This window comes from Manis pentadactyla, chromosome 15, assembly GCF_030020395.1.
Source record: "Manis pentadactyla isolate mManPen7 chromosome 15, mManPen7.hap1, whole genome shotgun sequence".
In the NCBI taxonomy this organism is placed as follows: domain Eukaryota; kingdom Metazoa; phylum Chordata; class Mammalia; order Pholidota; family Manidae; genus Manis; species Manis pentadactyla.
In genome coordinates this window covers 63,403,690-63,417,091 of record NC_080033.1, presented here as the reverse complement: position 1 = coordinate 63,417,091, position 13,402 = coordinate 63,403,690, and the positions used below count along the sequence as shown (strand labels likewise).

General features: G+C 42.4%; 1 long non-coding RNA gene across 3 annotated transcripts in view; it reads left to right on the top strand.

The window, feature by feature from the left end:
• Positions 1-13,402, top strand: part of LOC118924482 (uncharacterized) — a 201,661-nt gene that overhangs the window by 106,104 nt on the left and 82,155 nt on the right. The window contains exon 3 of one of the 3 annotated variants that reach the window (XR_008993962.1): positions 6,095-6,311. The exons of the other annotated variants lie outside the window; for them this stretch is intronic. This is a non-coding gene — a long non-coding RNA (uncharacterized LOC118924482). Of the gene's footprint in view, positions 1-6,094; positions 6,312-13,402 lie in introns of those variants that run through there. 3 annotated transcript variants of the gene reach the window in all.

Here is a 13,402-nt window from a genome sequence, read left to right as displayed (position 1 = left end):
GTTCAAGAAGAGGTCACTCATGTTTATGTCTAAGAGGTTTTCGCCTATGTTTTCTTCCAAGAGTTTAATGGTTTCATGGCTTACATTCAGGTCTTTGATCCATTTTGAGTTTACTTTTGTATATGGGGTTAGACAATGGTCCAGTTTCATTCTCCTACATGTAGCTGTCCAGTTTTGCCAGCACCACCTGTTGAAGAGACTGTCATTTCGCCATTGTATGTCCATGGCTCCTTTATCAAATATTAATTGACCATATATGTCTGGGTTAATGTCTGGATTCTCTAGTCTGTTCCATTGGTCTGTGGCTCTGCTCTTGTGCCAGTACCAAATTGTCTTGATTACTATGGCTTTATAGTAGAGCTTGAAGTTGGGGAGTGAGATCCCCCCTACTTTATTCTTCTTTCTCAGGATTGCTTTGGCTATTCGGGGTCTTTGGTGTTTCCATATGAATTTTTGAATTATTTGTTCCAGTTCATTGAAGAATGTTGCTGGTAGTTTCATAGGGATTGCATCAAATCTGTATATTGCTTTGGGCAGGATGGCCATTTTAACGATATTAATTCTTCGTAGCCACGAGCATGGGATGAGTTTCCATCTGTTAGTGTCCCCTTTAATTTCTCTTAAGAGTGACTTGTAGTTTTCAGAGTATAAGTCTTTCACTTCTTTGGTTAGGTTTATTCCTAGGTATTTTATTTTTTTTGATGCAATTGTGAATGGAGTTGTTTTCCTGATTTCTCTCTCTGTTGGTTCATTGTTAGTATATAGGAAAGCCACAGATTTCTGTGTGTTGATTTTGTATCCTGCAACTTTGCTGTATTCCGATATCAGTTCTAGTAGTTTTGGGGTGGAGTCTTTAGGGTTTTTTATGTACAGTATCATGTCATCTGCAAATAGTGACAGTTTAACTTCTTCTTTACCAATCTGGATTCCTTGTATTTCTTTATTTTGTCTGATTGCCGTGGCTAGGACCTCCAGTACTATGTTAAATAACAGTGGAGAGAGTGGGCATCCCTGTCTAGTTCCCGATCTCAGAGGAAATGCTTTCAGCTTCTCGCTGTTCAATATAATGTTGGCTGTGGGTTTATCATAGATGGCCTTTATTATGTTGAGGTACTTGCCCTCTATTCCCATTTTGCTGAGAGTTTTTAACATGAATGGATGTTGAACTTTGTCAAATGCTTTTTCAGCATCTATGGAGATGATCATGTGGTTTTTGTCTTTCTTTTTGTTGATGTGGTGGATGATGTTGATGGACTTTCGAATGTTGTACCATCCTTGCATCCCTGGAATGAATCCCACTTGGTCATGGTGTATGATCCTTTTGATGTATTTTTGAATTCGGTTTGCTAATATTTTGTTGAGTATTTTTGCATCTACGTTCATCAGGGATATTGGTCTGTAGTTTTCTTTTTTGGTGGGGTCTTTGCCTGGTTTTGGTATTAGGGTGATGTTAGCTTCATAGAATGAGTTTGGGAGTATCCCCTCCTCCTCTATTTTTTGGAAAACTTTAAGGAGAATGGGTATTATGTCTTCCCTGTATGTCTGATAAAATTCCGAGGTAAGTCCATCTGGCCCGGGGGTTTTGTTCTTTGGTAGTTTTTTGATTACCTCTTCAATTTCGTTGCTGGTAATTGGTCTGTTTAGATTTTCTGTTTCTTCCTGGGTCAATCTTGGAAGGTTATATTTTTCTAGGAAGTTGTCCATTTCTCCTAGGTTTCCCAGCTTGTTAGCATATAGGTTTTCATAGTATTCTCCAATAATTCTTTGCATTTCCGTGGGGTCCGTCGTGATTTTTCCTTTCTCGTTTCTGATACTGTTGATTTGTGTTGACTCTCTTTTCTTCTTAATAAGTCTGGCTAGAGGCTTATCTATTTTGTTTATTTTCTCGAAGAACCAGCTCTTGGTTTCATTGATTTTTGCTATTGTTTTATTCTTCTCAATTTTATTTATTTCTTCTCTGATCTTTATTATGTCCCTCCTTCTGCTGACCTTAGGCCTCATCTGTTCTTCTTTTTCCAATTTCGATAATTGTGACATTAGACCATTCATTTGGGATTGCTCTTCCTTTTTTAAATATGCTTGGATTGCTATATACTTTCCTCTTAAGACTGCTTTTGCTGTGTCCCACAGAAGTTGGGGCTTAGTGTTGTTGTTGTCATTTGTTTCCATATATTGCTGTATCTCCATTTTGATTTGGTCATTGATCCATTGATTATTTAGGAGCGTGTTGTTAAGCCTCCATGTGTTCGTGAGCCTCTTTGCTTTCTTTGTACAGTTTATTTCTAGTTTTATGCCTTTGTGGTCTGAAAAGTTGGTTGGTAGGATTTCAATCTTTTGGAATTTTCTGAGGCTCTTTTTGTGGCCTAGTATGTGGTCTATTCTGGAGAATGTTCCATGTGCACTTGAGAAGAATGTATATCCCGCTGCTTTTGGATGTAGAGTTCTATAGATGTCTATTAGGTCCATCTGCTCTACTGTGTTGTTCAGTGCTTCCGTGTCCTTACTTATTTTCTGCCCAGTGGATCTATCCTTTGGGGTGAGTGGTGTGTTGAAGTCTCCTAGAATGAATGCATTGCAGTCTATATCCCCCTTTAGTTCTGTTAGTATTTGTTTCACATATGCTGGTGCTCCTGTGTTGGGTGCATATATATTTAGAATGGTTATATCCTCTTGTTTGACTGAGCCCTTTATCATTATGTAGTGTCCTTCTGTATCTCTTGTTACTTTCTTTGTTTTGAAGTCTATTTTGTCTGATATTAGTACTGCAACCCCTGCTTTCTTCTCACTGTTGTTTGCTTGAAATATGTTTTTCCATCCCTTGACTTTTAGTCTGTACATGTCTTTGGGTTTGAGATGAGTTTCTTGTAAGCAGCATATAGATGGGTCTTGCTTTTTTATCCATTCTGTTACTCTGTGTCTTTTGATTGGTGCATTCAACCCATTAACATTTAGGGTGACTATTGAAACATATGTACTTATTGCCATTGCAGGCTTTAAATTCGTGGTTACCAAAGGTTCAAGGTTAGCCTCTTTAGTATCTTACTGCCTAACTTAGCTCGCTTATTGAGCTGTTATATACACTGTCTGGAGATTCTTTTCTTCTCTCCCTTCTTGTTCCTCCTCCTCGATTCTTCATATGTTGGGTGTTTTGTGCTGTGCTCTTTCTAGGAGTGCTCCCATCTAGAGCAGTCCCTGTAAGATGTTCTGTAGAGGTGTTTTGTGGAAAGCAAATTCCCTCAGCTTTGTTTGTCTGGGAATTGTTTAATCCCACCATCATATTTGAATGATAGTCGTGCTGGATACAGTATCCTTGGTTCAAGGCCCTTCTGTTTCATTGTATTAAATATATCATGCCATTCTCTTCTGGCCTGTAGGGTTTCTGTTGAGAAATCTGACGTTAGCCTGATGGGTTTCCCTTTATAGGTGACCTTTTTCTCTCTAGCTGCCTTTAACACTCTTTCCTTGTCCTTGATCTTTGCCATTTTAATTATTATGTGTCTTGGTGTTGCCCTTCTTGGATCCTTTCTGTTGGGGGTTCTGTGTATTTCCGTGGTCTGTTTGATTACTTCCTCCCCCAGTGTGGGGAAGTTTTCAGCAATTATTTCTTCTAAGATACTTTCCATCTCTTTGCCTCTCTCTTCTTCTTCTGGGACCCCTATAATACGGATATTGCTCCTTTTAGATTGGTCACACAGTTCTCTTAATATTGTTTCATTCCTGGAGATCCTTTTGTCTCTCTCTATGTCAGCTTCTATGCGTTCCTGTTCTCTGATTTCAATTCCATCAATGGCCTCTTGCATTCTATCCATTCTGCTTATAAACCCTTCCAGAGTTTGTTTCATTGCTGCGATCTCCTTTCTGGCATCTGTGATCTCTTTCCGGACTTCATCCCATTTTTCTTGCGTATTTCTCTGCATCTCTGTCAGCATGTTTATGATTCTTATTTTGAATTCTTTGTCAGGAAGACTGGTTAGGTCTGTCTCCTTCTCTGGTGTTGTCTCTGTGATCTTTGTCTGCCTGTAGCTTTGCCTTTTCATGGTGATAGGAATAGTCTGCAGAACTGGGACGAGTGACGGCTGGAAGGACTTCCTTTCTTGTTGGTTTGTGGCCCTCCTCTCCTGGGAGAACAGCGGCCTCTAGTGGCTTGTGCTGCGCAGCTGCGCGCAGACAGGGTTTCTGCTTCCTGCCCGGCTGCTATGGAGTTAATCTCCGCTGTTGCTGTGGGCGTGGCCTGGCTCGGGCAGCTACTCCAAAATGGTGGAGTCGCGTTGGAGCAGGAGCTGCTGGGAGGCTATTTATCTCCGTAAGGGGCCTCCCTGCTCCCTGCAGCCCAGGGGTTAGGGTGCCCAGAGATCCCAGATTCCCTACCTCTGGATTAAGTGGCCCGCCCTGCCCCTTTAAGACTTCCAAAAAGCACCCGCCAAAACAAAACAACGACCACAAAAAAAAACAAGAAAAAAAATTTTTTTAATTAAAAAAAAAAAAAATTTTTAATTAAAAAAAAAAGGTGGTCGTTCGTTTTTCTTTATTCTCCGGTGCCAGCCTCAGGCCTCTGCTCACCGGTCTTTCTGCCCTGTTTCCCTAATATTGCGGTCCCTGTCCCTTTAAGACTTCCAAAAAGCGCTCGCCAAAACAAAGCAGCAAAAAAGAAAAAAAAAAAAAAAAAATGGTCGCGCGCTTTTCTTATGTCCTCTGTCGCCCAGCCTCCAGTGCCTGCTCACTGTTCTTGCTGCCCTGTTTTCCCAGTATCGAGGGCCCTGCACTCTGGCCCGGATGGCTGGGGCTGGGTGTTCGGCAGCCCTGGGCTCCGTCTCCCTCCCGCTCTGCCTGCTCCTCTCCCGCCGGGAGCTGGGGGGAGGGGCGCTCGGCTCCCGCGGGGCCGGGGCTTGTATCTTACCCCCTTCGCGAGGCGCTGGGTTCTCTCAGGTGTGGATGTGGTCTGGATATTGTCCTGTGTCCTCTGGTCTTTATTCTAGGAAGGGTTGTCTTTGTTATATTTTCATAGATATATGTTGTTTTGGGAGGAGATTTCCGCTGCTCTACTCACGCCGCCATCTTCCGCCCCCCCATACATCCATTTTTATTAGTAGTAATATTATGTTTTCATTCTTTCAAAGCCTTTTCATTATGTTGCCACTATATTCCAGACACCGACATGTTTTCCCACGTAATGTTTACAATCACCATGAGAAACAGGTGCTGCTAATATCTTTATGTTGTAGGCAAGGTGAGTGAAGCTCAGAGGGGTGAAGGAATGAGGGTGGGTGTGCGGCCTGCACTTCCACTCTGCCTATGAGAAGGACCCCGAAAACAGACTGCTTCCTACCTACTGAGCGGTCACTACCCAGAGCTGGACCCTCCTGCCGGCAGTCTACCGGCCTGGTGTGCTGGCCACTCAGTTACTCACTCGTTGGCTCACTGGTCATGGTGGACAGAATAAGATGTCCATGTCTTAATCCTCAGAACTCATGAATACATTATGTGGCAAAGGGAAATTAAAGTTGCAGGTGGAATTAAGGTTGCAATCAGCAACCCTTAAAATAGGCATGTGGATGAAATGAAGGTTCCTGTGGCCAGGATTCTCACCTGGCCCTGGTCGGCTAGCTCACCATACACAGGTGGGCAATGCGTTGTTATTGACTCTATATAAAGAGCCCCACCCAGTGCTCTGGGTGGCACAGTGGCAGGGCTGCAAGGCTGCAGGAGAGCAGAGACTGGAGTGGTGGCAGCACTGAGGACAGAGGCAGAGGACGGCTGTGCGGGCCGAGAGGCCCAGAGCAGAGACCGGCTTGCTGCATGCAGATTGGCTCTGAGTGGATGGGATTTTAGTGATTGACCTGCCACCGTGGAAATGCAGTTGGGTGTAAACCTTTTCATCCCAAGAACATTTTACTGTCATTTTTTTGGTTTCATTGAATCCATAATGAACTTGCCCAGGGCTGAAACCCATTGGCAAGACAAGGCATGTATCGGGGTCCAGTAGAATCACAAGGGTCTTTAAAAGTGGAAGCAAGTGAAGAAGAGTCGGTTTAGAGAGACATGCTGTGACAGAGACTCAGCCAGCTGCTCTGGCCTTGCAGACGAAGGGGGCGAGAGCCAGGAAGTGCAGGTGGCCTCCAGAAGCTGAAAAAGGCAAGACAACAGAGTCCCAAGGAAGAAGTACAGCCCCCCCACCCCCAGCATCTTGATCTTAGCCAGGTGAGTCTGTCATCAAACATCCGACCTCCAGAAAGGTAAAAATAAATCTGTGTTGTTTTACGCCACTAAGTTTACAGTGATTTCTTGTGGCAGCACAGGAAACTAACACATAGGGTGTGTGCCAACAGAATTATCAGAACCTGGAGTGTTGGGGTGCGCTGCCCAGAGGCTCTGTGCTGCTGCGGGTGGGGCAGCAGGGGATTCTAACAGGTGGGACCATTTGGAGCAGGTCGGCAGCAGCCCCAAGGTTCTGTGTAGTTGCCTGATTTAGAACCAGATCTGGCCAAGCGTCGGGGGTCTGGCTAGGACCAGCCCCTAGAAAATGATTGTGCCGGGTCTCCAAAGAAGAATCAGGCAGATTCGAAGGGAAGTAGAATAATGGGGTCCAGAGCTGTGAGATCTAGAACAGTGTTGTCCGGTAGAAACATAACAGTCTATGCAAGTCGGTTTTCAGTCTTCAGAGCATACGTCTTACACTTTTTCTCTGTCTTCCAAAGTTCAAACTTCTAAAAAAAAAAGTCAATTTAAGTGTTGCTCAAGAAACATTAATTATTAGTGTGGTTGTTCACCTCAAGTTTTATTTGAGCATTTATTTAACCATATCTTTTTCAAAGACATGTTAGAATGGGTCACAGATAAGACCCAAAATATAACGCATTCATGGGAATTGTTAAACCTTGTGGTGTTTTGTAAGTTATGTATAACATTTTAGACGGACTTTTTCAAATGGGAATTGTATTGGTGTGTTGGCTGGGGGAAAATCTGACAATTGAAATACATATTGTTTGTTTCAAGATGATGGAAACAGAAAACAATTCTCAACAATAAAAAATCACCCAAAGGCAAGAATCCAAAAGAGCAATAGTGGCTAATAGGCTAACATAATAAATCCAAGTCTAAATCCCTTTTCTTACATTTAAACAAAAAGGCAATAATTCTATTTCATAAGATTACCCCTGGGAATTACACATGAAGATTTTTTTTTCTAGACAGTATCTGGATTTTCCTCTTCTGTCATCTATTTTTGAAACAATGTAATATCTGGTAGCATCTACTTGATCTGCACAATCTGTTCATACTCAGAATAGAACACGTGGCAGCATATAAGAATACAGTGCCACTGTCATTAAAGATTCTTGTATTTATTGACTGTACTTATAACTTTCTACTCTCCCCAAAAGAACAAAATCCAATAAAATTAAGATAAGAAGTTGGGGTAAGGAAAGGAAAAGAAATTGAAAAAGGAGTCTATATAACTCCATGGATTAATATATTTGCTATAACTGATCTTCCATCTTGGCTCTGAGCTTCCTAGCAGCAAAAGCAAAATGAAAAAGTGGAATTTATGATATATAAGGTTCCCAGTAGCAGAAAGTTAGAATAAACACAATTTTATTAGGGATTTACTCCACAACTACATAGTTTTTCTTTTATTTTTAGGTCATAAAAAGTACTTTCTTATTGCAACCAAATCTAACAATAAAGAACCCATCATTATATTCTAAAGTAACAGTTTTCAAATTCTAGCACACATTGGAAATTCCTGGAGGGCCTATTAAAGAGATATCTGAGTCCCATCTGCAGAGTTTCTGAATCACTGTGACCTGGAAATTTTTATTTCTAACAGATTTCCAGGCAATACTGACACTGTTGGACTGGGGACCACACTTTGAGAGCCACTGCGCTAGAAGTAATAGATAGATACACTTTAGGGGAGACATTAAGTAAGTGATGGGAAAATGTCTTTAAAAGAAGTTTCACTGCCATTTTGATATGGACATTTCCTAGGAAAGATCTTCAACAAAAGTTAAGGACACAATTCTGAAGGGCAATTTTACAAATGCTCAGTTAACAGGATCCAACAATGTCCAAAACATTTCTGATGTGCCATCTCATTTCAAGGGCAGGGCTTAAAATCCCTAAGGATTTCTAAAAGGAGGTTACTTTCTCTCCCTAACATGGTCCTAAATGTAGGCTACTTTCTTTAAATCTTGTTCTTTTTAAGACTGGGCTTTTGATTGAAGCTCCACTTTTGGATCCCTCATATTTCTCTTAATTCAAAAGATATATGCATGGTTTCCAAGTCAGGGTTGCTGTCTGTACACACTTGAGCACAAGAGTTCGTTTCCTCTACCTCCAGAAATCCCATTGAAATGATTATAGAAGGAATGAAACCCTATTTGCCTAAGAATGGCAGAGGGCTCTCTCAGTGGGTCATGAATATCTGGATGTGGGAATGAAGGTGGAATCACAGTGACCCCATTTAAAACATTTTTTTTGTTTTGAAATAATTAGATTCATGGGAAGTTGCAAATAAAAAAATGTTCAGGGAGATTCCATACAGGATCAGAGAAGGGAGTTACCCTTCACCCAGTGTCCTCCAGTGGTAACATCTTGCATAACTAGCACAATGTCAAAGCCAGGAAATGGACATTGGTCTAATCCACAGAGTTTATTCAGACTTTACCAGTTTTACATGTACTCTGAGTTTGTATGTAGATGTCTAGCTTTATCATATGTGTATCTTCAGGTAACCACTACCACAGTCAAGACACAGGTGTATACATTACCACAAATATCTTCCTTGTGCTACCTTTTGTCATCACACCCATGTCATGCTACCCCCTCCATCCCTGGCATCTGCTTATCTGTTCTCTATGTCTGTAATTTTGTCATGGAATCATACAGTGTGTACACTTCTGATACCCCTTCCACTGCTGGGGATTTTCTGCTTAGCGTAATTCCCTGAGATCCCTGAGTAGTTTCAGTCATCAGTAGTTTATTCCTTTTTTGTGCTGTGTAATATTCCATGGCACAGATGTACCACCAGTTTGTCATTCACCTATCAAAGGAGAGTTGGAGGAAGGGGCCCAGAGCACACCTAGGACAGGACAGTAACAGTCGGGTTTAATTTGGGACTTATTCTTTCCTGGAGCATCAGCGACATCCCTAGCTTGGGCTCACTAGGTTGCAGAGGAAGAAGGGGTTGGAGGAGAAGCAGGAATGAGGGTGAGCACTGAAAGACCTTTATAGAGATTTGGTTTGGGTGTTAGTTCCCCTGAGTAAAGTGTGTTATGATCTCCCATTGGCTGGGAGTTCCCCAAAGAGAAAGCAGAGACCAAGAAAAGAGGAAGTGATCAAAGAAGTAATAGAAAACAATTTTCCAGTGCTGAGTAAAGACACCAGGTAAAAAGCAAGATGAAAGAATAAAGACCTATAACTAGATATAACCCAGTTACATTTTAAAGCACTAAGGAGAAAGAGACTTAAAAAATTAGGAGAAATTGGGTGAGATATATGGAAAGTTAGGTTTTGCAATTTTTCTTTAAGTCTGAATTAGTTTAAAATGAGTCATTCCAAAAAATTTCCAGTTGGTTTCCAATTTTCTCTTTATTACAGTTAACTCCATGGAGTACAACTTTGGTAGGTTAGGTCTTGATAGCAGACAGTTTGGTTATGGGTGTTTTAACCTTTATTAATCTAATGCCATTTTATTGCTCACGCCTCTGCTGACTGAGGAATTAGTGCCCAAACCCTGCTCCTTCTTTCACTGTCCCCTTAGTTGTCATGGAAAGGCATCTTAGTGATTATCTAGGCGGAGATGTTAATTTTATAGAGGAAGAAGCCAAGTTCCACAAAGTACAAGTTAATAATCCAAGGTCACAGAGTCAGGAAGTCTGGTTCTCAAATGATGGGCATTTCACACAGTACCTGAGTCACAGCAAGCCCATGGGGTGCTTGCGTTTTGTCTGAATCACACTTCTGTCAATCACGTGATAGTGCTTAAATCCATGAAGTCTTTCCTGATTTTTTTCTGTGCTCTCTCAATAGATATTTTTTTGTACTCTGAATGCCCTTGTAGTTTTCCTGAGCATTAGAGTTACTAATGTGCACTGCAATCTAGTGAAGGATAACTTCTCATGTTGCATAGCACAACTGCACAGAGCAAATACTACAGTGCCTTATACTTAATTGGATTTGAATTAATGTTAATTCATCCAACAGGTATTTAATGAGTACCTACTGTGTACCAGGTACTAATTAAGGGGGATATACAGTGAGCAACATAAAGTCTTTGCCTTCATGGAGAGACAGACAATGAACTAAAAAAGATACTATCAGACAGGTAGAAATGCACAGAGAAAATTACATTTGAGCAGAAGGTGATTAGCTCAACATTTTAGATAGGGCAGGCGAGCAAGACACGGCATATCCGGCAAGAAAATCTGTGGTCGTCTTATCATCTGTGGGCCCCCTTTGCCATGAAGATTCAGAAATGTGTAATCATTTCTCATTACTTTATCCGTTTTAGCACTCCCTTTGGGACAGGTAATCGGACTTCGAGAATTCCAAGACCTCTTTCAGGGCTGGAGACCCAGGACAGGAGACACTGCAGAGCGGCAGCGAGTCTTACTGGAGACGTGGCTCCTGGGAGGACTCGGATTCTCAGATAGAAAATTACCGTCCTCAAGAAAGCGTCTCCATAAACTTGTTCCTTCACTCCCACTGTGGCACAGTGTGTGGGTTTGTGCATGTAGACATTAACTGTGTGTCGAAGGTGGGGCCTGAATGTTGGCTCACTGATTCCTATCATTTCTGGCTCAGTTTTCACCCCACGACCTTGGCTGATAAGGTCAAGGAAAGAGAAGTGGTGGAAAGGAAGGAGGCAAAAGGCAGCTAGGCAGATACTTGGGCTTTGCGGCTTGGTTTTCATTGTTTTAAAAAATGAGATGCAGGTATTCATAACTTTCCATTCCCTTCCCTCTCCTTAGCCTGTTGATGTCTTTTCTCCCCATTGCATGTTGTTACTCGGGAGATGCTCTTAGACGTCAGCCAGCATCCCAGTTGAATTTCCAGATGTCACCAGCCCCAACTGCCATCTGCAATGACATGAAAGACTAGCAGAACTACGGCCCTCGCCAAGCCAAGCCAAGCCACAGAATCCTGAGAAAGACTACAGGAGCCGTTTTAAGCCACTAAGTTTTGGAGTGACTTGTTATGTAGCCATAGGTTACCGGAATAGGCTGTAAATGTCATTTTCCCACTCCGTGAGCCGCTGAGATGGAATTGTGTTTTGCAGTGTTGTTCTGAAAACAACAACAAAAGTGGTATCAGTGCTTTGTGCTGGATGTCAGCTGGCACCAGAAGGCCACAGGGCAGCCTGCGGAGGGGAGGACGCAAGGACTGCCCTTTGCCACCAGCAAGATGCTCTGATGGATGTTGAAGCTAAAGCCAGCTCCAGGATGGCGTATCTAGACAGCTAAGAAACCTTGTCTGGTTTGAGGAGCACCTGGGAAGAGTTGCTGGACAGTGGGGCATGACTGCTTCTGCTAGAGGAAGGGTGGGGGGCAGGATACAATCCTAGACACCATAATTAGAGGATATTGTTCCGGAAATCAGTATACCCAAATAGAGGCTAAAAATAGTTGAGCATTCTTTGCTGAGCCCAGCTGCTACCAGGGCATTTGGCTCATAGCCTGGGACACCCCCAGCCCCCATTTTCATGCTTTTTCTCTCTTCAATGTTAGACTCCTTCAGTGCAACAGCTATGCATTCTTCTTGTTTCCTTTCAATCCAAGTTGAATCATGCCTTTTTTGATGGAGCCCTGAGGTTTCAAGGTTGTTATGGGATCTATTTAACTGGGAGTTGCTAGCAACGTGATCCTCCGCACAGAGAAAATAGCCACCACATAACACATAACCACAGCTTTAACGAGCTATCACATGTATGATGAAACAATCTGAGGTGGTTGGGGGCATCACTCACCTCCACAGAGGAGGAAAACATGAGGCACGAGTTTCTCTTTCCTCAAGTATTATCTCAGTTTGTTCTCATAATAACCTCACAGGCCAACAGAGAGAGTAGAAGTCAACCTCCCTCTTTCTCTACCCACCGTTTACCAGCTTTCCCCAGTGCATCTGTGTTTATGCACACACACGCCTTCATTCCCTTCATCCACATGTGTGCAGTGTGCTCTCGTTCATATGTATGCAACATACATGTTGGTGTCTTGTCCAGCTCTTTGTTCTGGGCTCAGTGTGTCCATCCCCACCAACTGCTGTGGATTTAGCTGCTAAGGGCTCATGGCTGGCCTCCTCCAAAGAATTATCATCACTTAAGAATGGCCTCTTTACCCAGGAGAAATCATTGCTTCCCTCCTGGATGCGGCCCAATGCCTAATAAGGGGGGTTAAAACAAAACACTGACCCTCTTGTCTCAAGGTGGGGACTATTCTGACATACAAATCTGTGTGTTGTACTCCTGGTCTGTTTATTCTTTTGTCATGAGTCAGGCTAAGGCTAGATTTTCCCTGAGACTGTATTCTTGTTCAACACTTTCCCCTTTTCTCTCTTGCTTCTCCTCCCTGACCTGTTTGTCTCAAAGAGAACCCCTCAGTTAATCACATGCCTCTGACACCTTGTCTCAGGCTTTGCTTCTAGAGAACCTGATCTTTACACACACACACATACACTCTCTCACTCATGCACACACCCACACCCACAGTACACATGTCTACACACCATGACTATTTTGCAGATAATAAAATTGAAGCCACTGAAGGTAAAAATGACTTGACCAAGTTCACACAACGTGCTAATGTCAAAACTATGACTAGGAACCTTTTATTCTGAAGTCAAATCTTGCCTTTGTTTCAAACTAGATTGGTGGTAGCATCTAATAGTCAACATTCATTGGGCTCATGGCTTTTTGGAGTTGATTGTGTATAGGGAAACCGTAGTTTAGTTTTTCAGCCCTGCCAGGTGTGTTTTAAGTAACGAAATCTTACTCTGGTGGCTTCAGTGGGAAAGTGAATACAGGTAACCTACCCAAATGATGGGTCATAGTTTTAAGTAAACTTTGCTCTGCGGAGTGAAGTGAGAAATGTGCTGGCAAAGAGAGATGCTATCTATCCCCAAGGTCAGACATCTCTCAACCTGCAATGCATGGAAATTGTGGAATGGGGCTGTCGGAAATCTTACACATTCATAAATATTGATAGGCTGACAAAGAATTTTAATTTTGAGATGTCTGACTCTGATTATTTCTGAAACATAAACACCTTTTAATTCTCCCCGCCGGCCAAAGATCAAGCTTTGGCTGTCGTCTTTTAGATAAGGCATCTGACTGTTCGATGTAATCCAGATTTGTACACATTTCTGCCCAGGGAAGCTAACCACTCAGCTGTCAAAGGAATGAGAAACT